This window comes from Narcine bancroftii, chromosome 4 (genome assembly GCF_036971445.1).
Source record: "Narcine bancroftii isolate sNarBan1 chromosome 4, sNarBan1.hap1, whole genome shotgun sequence".
In the NCBI taxonomy this organism is placed as follows: Eukaryota; Metazoa; Chordata; class Chondrichthyes; order Torpediniformes; family Narcinidae; genus Narcine; species Narcine bancroftii.
This window is the reverse complement of record NC_091472.1, coordinates 153,891,860-153,905,521: the sequence shown is the minus strand read 5'-3', so window position 1 is coordinate 153,905,521 and position 13,662 is coordinate 153,891,860.

Genomic DNA, 13,662 nt, shown 5'->3' with positions numbered 1-13,662 from the left:
CCCCATATCTGATTCCCGGCCTCTGATTCTCCGCCTCTGATTCCCCGCCTCTGATTCCCTGCCTCTGATTCCCCATCTCCGATTCCGCACATCGGATTCCCTGCCTCTGATTCCCCGCCTCTGATTCCCCGCCTCTGATTCCCTGCTTCTGATTCCCAACCTCTGATTCCCCACCTCTGATTCCCCATATCTGATTCCCCGCCTCTGTTTCCCCGCCTCTGATTCCCCGCCTCTGATTCCCCAACTCTGAATCCCCGCCTCTGATTCCCCAGCTCTGATTCCCCGCCTCTGATTCCCCGCATCTGATTCCCTGCCTCTGATTCCCCGCCTCTGATTCCAGGCCTCTGATTCCCAGCATCTGATTCCGGCCTCTGATTCCCGGCCTCTGATTCCCTGCTTCTGATTCTGATTCCCTGCCTCTGATTCCCCATCTCTGATTCCGCACATCTGATTCCTTGCCTCTGATTCCCCACCTCTGATTCCCCATATCTGATTCCCCGCCTGGGATTCCCCGCCTCTGATTCCCCGCCTCTGTTTCCCAATATCTAAGTCCCCGCCTCTGATTCCCCAAATCTGATTCCCCACCTCTGATTCCCCACCTCTGATTCCCCATATCTGATTCCCCGCCTCTGTTTCCCCGCCTCGGATTCCCCGCCTCTGTTTCCCCATATCTGATTCCCTGCCTCTGATTCCCCATCTCCGATTCCGCACATCGGATTCTCTGCCTCTGATTCCCCGCCTCTGATTCCCCGCCTCTGATTCCCTGCTTCTGATTCCCAACCTCTGATTCCCCACCTCTGATTCCCCATATCTGATTCCCCGCCTCTGTTTCCCCGCCTCTGATTCCCCGCCTCTGATTCCCCAACTCTGAATCCCCGCCTCTGATTCCCCAGCTCTGATTCCCCGCCTCTGATTCCCCGCATCTGATTCCCTGCCTCTGATTCCCCGCCTCTGATTCCAGGCCTCTGATTCCCAGCATCTGAGTCCGGCCTCTGATTCCCGGCCTCTGATTCCCTGCTTCTGATTCTGATTCCCTGCCTCTGATTCCCCATCTCTGATTCCGCACATCTGATTCCTTGCCTCTGATTCCCCACCTCTGATTCCCCATATCTGATTCCCAGCCTGGGTTTCCCCGCCTCTGATTCCCCGCCTCTGTTTCCCAATATCTAAGTCCCCGCCTCTGATTCCCCAAATCTGATTCCCCACCTCTGATTCCCCAGCTCTGATTCCCCGCATCTGATTCCCCGCATCTGATTCCCTGCATCTGATTCCAAGCCTCTGATTCCCTGCCTCTGATTCCCAACCTCTGATTCCCCACCTCTGATTCCCCATATCTGATTCCCCGCCTCTGTTTCCCCGCCTCGGATTCCCCGCCTCTGTTTCCCCATATCTGATTCCCGGCCTCTCATTCCCCGCCTCTGATTCCCCGCCTCTGATTCCCTGCCTCTGATTCCCCATCTCCGATTCCGCACATCTGATTCCCTTCCTCTGATTCCCCGCCTCTGATTTTCCGCCTCTGATTCCCTGCCTCTGATTCCCAACCTCGGATTCCCCACCTCTGATTCCCCATATCTGATTCCCCGCCTCTGTTTCCCCGCCTCTGATTCCCCACCTCTGATTCCCAACTCTGATTCCCCGCCTCTGATTCCCCAGCTCTGATTCCCCGTGTTTGATTCCCTGCCTCTTATTCCCTGCCCTGATTCCCCATCTCTGTTTCACCGCCTTTGATTCGCCACCTCTGATTCCCAATATCTGATTCCCCGCCTCAGTTTCCCGGACTCTGATTCCCTGCCTCTGATTCCCAACCTCTGATTCCACACCTCTGATTCCCCATATCTGATTCCCCGCCTCTATTTCCCCATATCTGATTCCCCGCCTCTGATTCCCCAACTCTGATTCCCTGCCTCTGATTCCCCAGCTCTGATTCCCCGACTCTGATTCCCGGCATCCGATTCCCTGCCTCTGATTCCCCGCCTCTGATTCCCCATCTCTGATTCCCCGCCTCTGATTCCCCGTGTCTGATTCCCTGCCTTTGATTCCCCGCCTCTGATTCCCCGCCTCTGATTCCCTGCCACTGATTCCCTGCCCCTGATTCCCCACCTCTGATTCCCCACATCTGATTCCCCGCCTCTGTTTCCCCGCCTCTGATTCCCCGCCTCTGATTCCCCATATCTGATTCCCTGCCTCTGATTCCCCAACTCTGATTCCCCGCCTCTGATTCCCCAGCTCTGAATCCTCGCCTCTGATTCCCCGCGTCTGATTCCCTGCCTCTGATTCCCCGCCTTGATTCCCCATCTCTGATTCACAACCTCTGATTCCCCACCTCTGATTCCCTATATTTGATTCCCCGCCTCTGTTTCCCCGCCTCTGATTCCCCACCTCTGATTCCCCAGATCTGATTCCCCGCCTCTGATTGCCCACCTCTAATTCCCAGCCTCTGATTCGCCAGCTCTGATTCCCCGCCTCTGATTCCCCGCATCTGATTCCCTGCCTCTGATTCCCCGCCTCTGATTCCCCATCTCTGATTCACCGCCTTTGATTCGCCACCTCTGATTCCCCATATCTGATTCCCCGCCTGGGATTCCCCGCCTCTGATTCCCCGCCTCTGTTTCCCAATATCTAAGTCCCCGCCTCTGATTCCCCAAATCTGATTCCCCACCTCTGATTCCCCACCTCTGATTCCCCATATCTGATTCCCCGCCTCTGTTTCCCCGCCTCGGATTCCCCGCCTCTGTTTCCCCATATCTGATTCCCTGCCTCTGATTCCCCATCTCCGATTCCGCACATCGGATTCTCTGCCTCTGATTCCCCGCCTCTGATTCCCCGCCTCTGATTCCCTGCTTCTGATTCCCAACCACTGATTCCCCACCTCTGATTCCCCATATCTGATTCCCCGCCTCTGTTTCCCCGCCTCTGATTCCCCGCCTCTGATTCCCCAACTCTGAATCCCCGCCTCTGATTCCCCAGCTCTGATTCCCCGCCTCTGATTCCCCGCATCTGATTCCCTGCCTCTGATTCCCCGCCTCTGATTCCAGGCCTCTGATTCCCAGCATCTGAGTCCGGCCTCTGATTCCCGGCCTCTGATTCCCTGCTTCTGATTCTGATTCCCTGCCTCTGATTCCCCATCTCTGATTCCGCACATCTGATTCCTTGCCTCTGATTCCCCACCTCTGATTCCCCATATCTGATTCCCAGCCTGGGTTTCCCCGCCTCTGATTCCCCGCCTCTGTTTCCCAATATCTAAGTCCCCGCCTCTGATTCCCCAAATCTGATTCCCCACCTCTGATTCCCCAGCTCTGATTCCCCGCATCTGATTCCCCGCATCTGATTCCCTGCATCTGATTCCAAGCCTCTGATTCCCTGCCTCTGATTCCCAACCTCTGATTCCCCACCTCTGATTCCCCATATCTGATTCCCCGCCTCTGTTTCCCCGCCTCGGATTCCCCGCCTCTGTTTCCCCATATCTGATTCCCGGCCTCTCATTCCCCGCCTCTGATTCCCCGCCTCTGATTCCCTGCCTCTGATTCCCCATCTCCGATTCCGCACATCTGATTCCCTTCCTCTGATTCCCCGCCTCTGATTTTCCGCCTCTGATTCCCTGCCTCTGATTCCCAACCTCGGATTCCCCACCTCTGATTCCCCATATCTGATTCCCCGCCTCTGTTTCCCCGCCTCTGATTCCCCACCTCTGATTCCCAACTCTGATTCCCCGCCTCTGATTCCCCAGCTCTGATTCCCCGTGTTTGATTCCCTGCCTCTTATTCCCTGCCCTGATTCCCCATCTCTGTTTCACCGCCTTTGATTCGCCACCTCTGATTCCCAATATCTGATTCCCCGCCTCAGTTTCCCGGACTCTGATTCCCTGCCTCTGATTCCCAACCTCTGATTCCACACCTCTGATTCCCCATATCTGATTCCCCGCCTCTATTTCCCCATATCTGATTCCCCGCCTCTGATTCCCCAACTCTGATTCCCTGCCTCTGATTCCCCAGCTCTGATTCCCCGACTCTGATTCCCGGCATCCGATTCCCTGCCTCTGATTCCCCGCCTCTGATTCCCCATCTCTGATTCCCCGCCTCTGATTCCCCGTGTCTGATTCCCTGCCTTTGATTCCCCGCCTCTGATTCCCCGCCTCTGATTCCCTGCCACTGATTCCCTGCCCCTGATTCCCCACCTCTGATTCCCCACATCTGATTCCCCGCCTCTGTTTCCCCGCCTCTGATTCCCCGCCTCTGATTCCCCATATCTGATTCCCTGCCTCTGATTCCCCAACTCTGATTCCCCGCCTCTGATTCCCCAGCTCTGAATCCTCGCCTCTGATTCCCCGCGTCTGATTCCCTGCCTCTGATTCCCCGCCTTGATTCCCCATCTCTGATTCACAACCTCTGATTCCCCACCTCTGATTCCCTATATTTGATTCCCCGCCTCTGTTTCCCCGCCTCTGATTCCCCACCTCTGATTCCCCAGATCTGATTCCCCGCCTCTGATTGCCCACCTCTAATTCCCAGCCTCTGATTCGCCAGCTCTGATTCCCCGCCTCTGATTCCCCGCATCTGATTCCCTGCCTCTGATTCCCCGCCTCTGATTCCCCATCTCTGATTCACCGCCTTTGATTCGCCACCTCTGATTCCCCATATCTGATTCCCCACCTCTGATTCCCGGCCTCTTATTCCCAGCATCCGATTCCCGGCCTCTGATTCCCGGCCTCTGATTCCCCGCTTCTGATTGTGATTCCCTGCCTCTTATTCCCCATCTCTGATTCCGCACATCTGATTCCCTGCCTCTGATTCCCCACCTCTGATTCCCCATATCTGATTCCCCGCCTCTGTTTCCCCGCCTCTGATTCCCCGCCTCTGTTTCCCTATATCTAATTCCCCACCTCTGATGCCCCAACTCTGATTCCCCGCCTCCGATTCCCCAGCTCTGATTCCCCGCCTCTGATTCCCTGCATCCGATTCCCCATATCTGATTCCCCGCCTCTGTTTCACCGCCTCTGATTCCCCGCCTCTGTTTCCCCATATCTGATTCCCGCCTCTGATTCCCAACTATGAATCCCCTCCTCTGATTCCCCAGCTCTGATTCCCTGCCTCTGATTCCCCGCGTTCTATTCCCTGCCTCTGATTCCCCGCCTGTGATTCCCCATCACTGATTCACCACCTCTGATTCCCTACCTCTGATTCCCCATATCTAATTCCCCGCCTCTGTTTGCCCGCCTCTGATTCCCCGCCTCTGTTTCCCCATATCTGATTCCCCGCCTCTGAATCCCCAACTCTGATTCCCTGCCTCAGATTCCCCAGCTCTGATTCCCCGCCTTTGATTCCCCCCGTCTGATTCCCAGCCTCTGAATCCCCGTGTCTGATTTCCTGCCTCTGATTCCCCGCCTCTGATTCCCCATCTCTGATTCTCCGCCTCTGATTCCCCACCTCTGATTCCCCCTCTCTGATTCCGCACATCCAATTCCCTGCCTCTGATTCCCCAACTCTGATTACCCACCTCTGATTCCCCAGCTCTGATTCCCCGCCTCAGATTCCCCGCGTTTGATTCCCTGCCTCTGATTCCCCGCCTCTGATTCCCTGCCTCTGATTATCCATATCTGATTCCCCGCCTCTGATTCCCCAACTCTGATTCCCCGCTTCTGATTCCCCAGCTCTGAATCCCCGCCTCTGATTCCCCGCGTCTGATTCCCTGCCTCTGATTCCCCGCCTCTGATTCCCCATCTGTGATTCACAACCTCTGATGCCCCACCTCTGATTCCCCATATCTGATTCCCTGCCTCTGTTTCCCCGCCTCTGATTCCCCACCTCTGTTTCCCCATATCTGATTCCCCGCCTCTGATTCCCAACTATGATTCCCCGCCTCTGATTCCCCATCTCTGATTCACCGCCTCTGATTCCCCATCTCTGATTCCCCACCTCTGATTCCCCGTGTCTGATTCCCCGTGTCTGATTCCCTGCCTCTGATTCCCCGCCTCTGTTTCCCCATATCTGATTCCCCGCCTCTGATTCCCAACTATGATTCCCCGCCTCTGATTCCCCAGCTCTGATTCCCTGCCTCTGATTCCCTGCGTTCTATTCCCTGCCTCTGATTCCCCGCCTGTGATTCCCCATCACTGATTCACCACCTCTGATTCCCCACATCTGATTCCCCATATCTAATTCCCCGCCTCTGTTTGCCCGCCTCTGATACCCCGCCTCTGATTCCCTGCGTTCTATTCCCCAGCTCTGATTCCCCGCCTTTGATTCCCCCCGTCTGATTCCCAGCCTCTGAATCCCCGTGTCTGATTTCCTGCCTCTGATTCCCCGCCTCTGATTCCCCATCTCTGATTCACCGCCTCTGATTCCCCATCTCTGATTCCCCACCTCTGATTCCCCGTGTCTGATTCCCCGTGTCTGATTCCCTGCCTCTGATTCCACGCCTCTGATTCCCCATATCTGATTCCCTGCCACTGATTCCCCGCCTCTGATTCCCCATCTCTGATTCACCACCTCTGATTCCCGGCCTCTGATTGCCCACCCCTGATTCCCCGCCTCTGATTCGCCAGCTATGATTCCCCCCCTCTGATTCCCCGCGTCTGATTCCCCGCCTCTGATTCCCCAACTCTAATACCCCGCCTCTGATTCCCCAGCTCTGATTCCCCTCCTCTGATTCCCCGCATCTGATTCCCTGCCTCTGATTCCACGCCTCTGATTCCAGGCCTCTGATTCCCAACCTCTGATTCCCCACCTCTGATTCCCAATATCTGATTCCCCGCCTCTGTTTCACCGCCTCTGATTCCCCGCCTCTGTTTCCCATATCTGATTCCCCGCCTCTGATTCCCCAACTCTGATTCCCCGCCTGTGATTCCCCAGCTCTGATTCCCCGCCTCTGATTCCCCATATCTGATTCCCATCCTCTGATTGCCCACCTCTGATTCCCCGCCTCTGATTCGCCAGCTCTGATTCCCCGCCTCTGATTCCCCGCATCTGATTCCCTGCCTCTGATTCCCCGCCTCTGATTCCCCATCTCTGATTCCCCGCCTGTGATTCCCCAGCTCTGATTCCCCGCCTCTAATTCCCCAGCTCTGATTCCCAGCCTCTGATTCCCCGTGTTTGATCCCCTGCCTCTGATTACCTTCCTCTGATTCCCGGCCACTGATACCCCGCTTCTGATTCTGATTCCCTGCCTCTGATTCCCCATCTCTGATTCACCACATCTAATTCCCTGCCTCTGATTCCACGCCCCTGATTCCCCACCTCTGATTCCCCATATCTGAATCCCCGCCTCTGTATCCACGCCTCTGATTCCCTGCCTCTGATTCCCAACCTCTGATTCCCCACCCCTGATTCCCCATATCTGATTCCCCGCCTCTGTTTCCCTGCCTCTGATTCCCCGCCCCTGTTTCCCCATATCTGATTCCCCGCCTCTGATTCCCCAACTCTGATTCCCCGCCTCTGATTCCCCAGCTCTGATTCCCCGCCTCTGATTCCCCGTGTTTGATTCCCTGCCTCTGATTCCCCGCCTCTGATTCCCCATCTCTGATTCACCGCCTTTGATTCGCCACCTCTGATTCCCCATATCTGATTCCCCACCTCTGTTACCCCGCCTCTGATTCCCCGCCTCTGATTCCCCATATATCATTCCCCGCCTCTGAATCCCCATCTCTGATTCCCGGACTCTGATTCCCCACCTCTGATTCCCGGCCTCTTATTCCCGGCATCTGAATCCCGGCCTCTGATTCCCGGCCTCTGATTCCCCGCTTCTGATTCTGATTCCCTGCCTCTGATTCCCCATCTCTGATTCCGCACATCTGATTCCCTGCCTCTGATTCCCCACCTCTGATTCCCCATATCTGATTCCTCGCCTCTGTTTCCCCGCCTCTGATTCCCCGCCTCTGTTTCCCCATATCTAATTCCCCACCTCAGATGCCCCAACTCTGATACCCCGCCTCTGATTCCCCAGCTCCCATTCCCCGCATCTGATTCCCCGCATCCGATTCCCCATATCTGATTCCCCGCCTCTGTTTCCCCGCCTTTGATTCCCCGCCTCTGTTTCCCCATATCTGATTCCCCGCCTCTGATTCCCAACTATGATTCCCCGCCTCTGATTCCCCAGCTCTGATTCCCCGCCTCTGATTCCCCGCGTTCTATTCCCTGCCTCTGATTCCCCGCCTGTGATTCCCCATCTCTGATTCACCACCTCTGATTCCCCACCTCTGATTCCCCATATCTAATTCCCCGCCTCTGTTTGCCCGCCTCTGATTCCTCGCCTCTGTTTCCCCATATCTGATTCTACGTGTCTGATTCCCTGCCTCTGATTCCCCGCCTCTGTTTCCCCGCCTCTGATTCCCTGCCACTGATTCCCTGCCCCTGATACCCCACCTCTGATTCCCCATATCTGATTCCCTGCCTCTGTTTCCCCGCCTCTGATTCCCCGCCTCTGATTCCCCATATCTGATTCCCCGCCTCTGATTCCCCAACTCTGATTCCCCGCCTCTGATTCCCCAGCTCTGAATCCCCGCCTCTGATTCCCCGCGTCTGTTTCCCCGCCTCTGATTCCCCGCCTCTGTTTCCCCATATCTAAGTCCCCGACTCTGATTCCCCAACTCTGATTCCCCACCTCTGATTCCCCAGCTCTGATTCCCCGCCTCTGATTCCCCGCATCTGATTCCCTGCATCTGATTCCCAGCCTCTGATTCCCTGCCTCTGATTCCCAACCTCTGATTCCCCACCTCTGATTCCCCATATCTGATTCCCCGCCTCTGTTTCCCCGCCTCTGATTCCCCGCCTCTGATTCCCCATATCTGATTCCCGGCCTCTGATTCTCCGCCTCTGATTCCCCGCCTCTGATTCCCTGCCTCTGATTCCCCACCTCCGATTCCGCACATCGGATTCCCTGCCTCTGATTCCCCGCCTCTGATTCCCCGCCTCTGATTCCCTGCCCCTGATTCCCTGCCCCTGATACCCCACCTCTGATTCCCCATATCTGATTCCCTGCCTCTGTTTCCCCGCCTCTGATTCCCCGCCTCTGATTCCCCATATCTGATTCCCCGCCTCTGATTCCCCAACTCTGATTCCCCGCCTCTGATTCCCCACCTCTGATTCCCCTCCTCTGATTCCCCGCATCTGATTCCCTGCCTCTGATTCCCCAACTCTGATTACCCACCTCTGATTCCCCAGCTCTGATTCCCCGCCTCAGATTCCCCGCGTTTGATTCCCTGCCTCTGATTCCCCGCCTCTGATTCCCTGCCTCTGATTATCCATATCTGATTCCCCGCCTCTGATTCCCCAACTCTGATTCCCCGCTTCTGATTCCCCAGCTCTGAATCCCCGCCTCTGATTCCCCGCGTCTGATTCCCTGCCTCTGATTCCCCAACTCTGATTACCCACCTCTGATTCCCCAGCTCTGATTCCCCGCCTCAGATTCCCCGCGTTTGATTCCCTGCCTCTGATTCCCCGCCTCTGATTCCCTGCCTCTGATTATCCATATCTGATTCCCCGCCTCTGATTCCCCAACTCTGATTCCCCGCTTCTGATTCCCCAGCTCTGAATCCCCGCCTCTGATTCCCCAGCTCTGATTCCCCGTGTTTGATTCCCTGCCTCTTATTCCCTGCCCTGATTCCCCATCTCTGTTTCACCGCCTTTGATTCGCCACCTCTGATTCCCAATATCTGATTCCCCGCCTCAGTTTCCCGGACTCTGATTCCCTGCCTCTGATTCCCAACCTCTGATTCCACACCTCTGATTCCCCATATCTGATTCCCCGCCTCTATTTCCCCATATCTGATTCCCCGCCTCTGATTCCCCAACTCTGATTCCCTGCCTCTGATTCCCCAGCTCTGATTCCCCGACTCTGATTCCCGGCATCCGATTCCCTGCCTCTGATTCCCCGCCTCTGATTCCCCATCTCTGATTCCCCGCCTCTGATTCCCCGTGTCTGATTCCCTGCCTTTGATTCCCCGCCTCTGATTCCCCGCCTCTGATTCCCTGCCACTGATTCCCTGCCCCTGATTCCCCACCTCTGATTCCCCACATCTGATTCCCCGCCTCTGTTTCCCCGCCTCTGATTCCCCGCCTCTGATTCCCCATATCTGATTCCCTGCCTCTGATTCCCCAACTCTGATTCCCCGCCTCTGATTCCCCAGCTCTGAATCCTCGCCTCTGATTCCCCGCGTCTGATTCCCTGCCTCTGATTCCCCGCCTTGATTCCCCATCTCTGATTCACAACCTCTGATTCCCCACCTCTGATTCCCTATATTTGATTCCCCGCCTCTGTTTCCCCGCCTCTGATTCCCCACCTCTGATTCCCCAGATCTGATTCCCCGCCTCTGATTGCCCACCTCTAATTCCCAGCCTCTGATTCGCCAGCTCTGATTCCCCGCCTCTGATTCCCCGCATCTGATTCCCTGCCTCTGATTCCCCGCCTCTGATTCCCCATCTCTGATTCACCGCCTTTGATTCGCCACCTCTGATTCCCCATATCTGATTCCTCGCCTGGGATTCCCCGCCTCTGATTCCCCGCCTCTGTTTCCCAATATCTAAGTCCCCGCCTCTGATTCCCCAAATCTGATTCCCCACCTCTGATTCCCCACCTCTGATTCCCCATATCTGATTCCCCGCCTCTGTTTCCCCGCCTCGGATTCCCCGCCTCTGTTTCCCCATATCTGATTCCCTGCCTCTGATTCCCCATCTCCGATTCCGCACATCGGATTCTCTGCCTCTGATTCCCCGCCTCTGATTCCCCGCCTCTGATTCCCTGCTTCTGATTCCCAACCTCTGATTCCCCACCTCTGATTCCCCATATCTGATTCCCCGCCTCTGTTTCCCCGCCTCTGATTCCCCGCCTCTGATTCCCCAACTCTGAATCCCCGCCTCTGATTCCCCAGCTCTGATTCCCCGCCTCTGATTCCCCGCATCTGATTCCCTGCCTCTGATTCCCCGCCTCTGATTCCAGGCCTCTGATTCCCAGCATCTGAGTCCGGCCTCTGATTCCCGGCCTCTGATTCCCTGCTTCTGATTCTGATTCCCTGCCTCTGATTCCCCATCTCTGATTCCGCACATCTGATTCCTTGCCTCTGATTCCCCACCTCTGATTCCCCATATCTGATTCCCAGCCTGGGTTTCCCCGCCTCTGATTCCCCGCCTCTGTTTCCCAATATCTAAGTCCCCGCCTCTGATTCCCCAAATCTGATTCCCCACCTCTGATTCCCCAGCTCTGATTCCCCGCATCTGATTCCCCGCATCTGATTCCCTGCATCTGATTCCAAGCCTCTGATTCCCTGCCTCTGATTCCCAACCTCTGATTCCCCACCTCTGATTCCCCATATCTGATTCCCCGCCTCTGTTTCCCCGCCTCGGATTCCCCGCCTCTGTTTCCCCATATCTGATTCCCGGCCTCTCATTCCCCGCCTCTGATTCCCCGCCTCTGATTCCCTGCCTCTGATTCCCCATCTCCGATTCCGCACATCTGATTCCCTTCCTCTGATTCCCCGCCTCTGATTTTCCGCCTCTGATTCCCTGCCTCTGATTCCCAACCTCGGATTCCCCACCTCTGATTCCCCATATCTGATTCCCCGCCTCTGTTTCCCCGCCTCTGATTCCCCACCTCTGATTCCCAACTCTGATTCCCCGCCTCTGATTCCCCAGCTCTGATTCCCCGTGTTTGATTCCCTGCCTCTTATTCCCTGCCCTGATTCCCCATCTCTGTTTCACCGCCTTTGATTCGCCACCTCTGATTCCCAATATCTGATTCCCCGCCTCAGTTTCCCGGACTCTGATTCCCTGCCTCTGATTCCCAACCTCTGATTCCACACCTCTGATTCCCCATATCTGATTCCCCGCCTCTATTTCCCCATATCTGATTCCCCGCCTCTGATTCCCCAACTCTGATTCCCTGCCTCTGATTCCCCAGCTCTGATTCCCCGACTCTGATTCCCGGCATCCGATTCCCTGCCTCTGATTCCCCGCCTCTGATTCCCCATCTCTGATTCCCCGCCTCTGATTCCCCGTGTCTGATTCCCTGCCTTTGATTCCCCGCCTCTGATTCCCCGCCTCTGATTCCCTGCCACTGATTCCCTGCCCCTGATTCCCCACCTCTGATTCCCCACATCTGATTCCCCGCCTCTGTTTCCCCGCCTCTGATTCCCCGCCTCTGATTCCCCATATCTGATTCCCTGCCTCTGATTCCCCAACTCTGATTCCACGCCTCTGATTCCCCAGCTCTGAATCCTCGCCTCTGATTCCCCGCGTCTGATTCCCTGCCTCTGATTCCCCGCCTTGATTCCCCATCTCTGATTCACAACCTCTGATTCCCCACCTCTGATTCCCTATATTTGATTCCCCGCCTCTGTTTCCCCGCCTCTGATTCCCCACCTCTGATTCCCCAGATCTGATTCCCCGCCTCTGATTGCCCACCTCTAATTCCCAGCCTCTGATTCGCCAGCTCTGATTCCCCGCCTCTGATTCCCCGCATCTGATTCCCTGCCTCTGATTCCCCGCCTCTGATTCCCCATCTCTGATTCACCGCCTTTGATTCGCCACCTCTGATTCCCCATATCTGATTCCCCACCTCTGATTCCCGGCCTCTTATTCCCAGCATCCGATTCCCGGCCTCTGATTCCCGGCCTCTGATTCCCCGCTTCTGATTGTGATTCCCTGCCTCTTATTCCCCATCTCTGATTCCGCACATCTGATTCCCTGCCTCTGATTCCCCACCTCTGATTCCCCATATCTGATTCCCCGCCTCTGTTTCCCCGCCTCTGATTCCCCGCCTCTGTTTCCCTATATCTAATTCCCCACCTCTGATGCCCCAACTCTGATTCCCCGCCTCCGATTCCCCAGCTCTGATTCCCCGCCTCTGATTCCCTGCATCCGATTCCCCATATCTGATTCCCCGCCTCTGTTTCACCGCCTCTGATTCCCCGCCTCTGTTTCCCCATATCTGATTCCCGCCTCTGATTCCCAACTATGAATCCCCTCCTCTGATTCCCCAGCTCTGATTCCCTGCCTCTGATTCCCCGCGTTCTATTCCCTGCCTCTGATTCCCCGCCTGTGATTCCCCATCACTGATTCACCACCTCTGATTCCCTACCTCTGATTCCCCATATCTAATTCCCCGCCTCTGTTTGCCCGCCTCTGATTCCCCGCCTCTGTTTCCCCATATCTGATTCCCCGCCTCTGAATCCCCAACTCTGATTCCCTGCCTCAGATTCCCCAGCTCTGATTCCCCGCCTTTGATTCCCCCCGTCTGATTCCCAGCCTCTGAATCCCCGTGTCTGATTTCCTGCCTCTGATTCCCCGCCTCTGATTCCCCATCTCTGATTCTCCGCCTCTGATTCCCCACCTCTGATTCCCCCTCTCTGATTCCGCACATCCAATTCCCTGCCTCTGATTCCCCAACTCTGATTACCCACCTCTGATTCCCCAGCTCTGATTCCCCGCCTCAGATTCCCCGCGTTTGATTCCCTGCCTCTGATTCCCCGCCTCTGATTCCCTGCCTCTGATTATCCATATCTGATTCCCCGCCTCTGATTCCCCAACTCTGATTCCCCGCTTCTGATTCCCCAGCTCTGAATCCCCGCCTCTGATTCCCCGCGTCTGATTCCCTGCCTCTGATTCCCCGCCTCTGATTCCCCATCTGTGATTCACAACCTCTGATGCCCCACCTCTGATTCCCCATATCTGATTC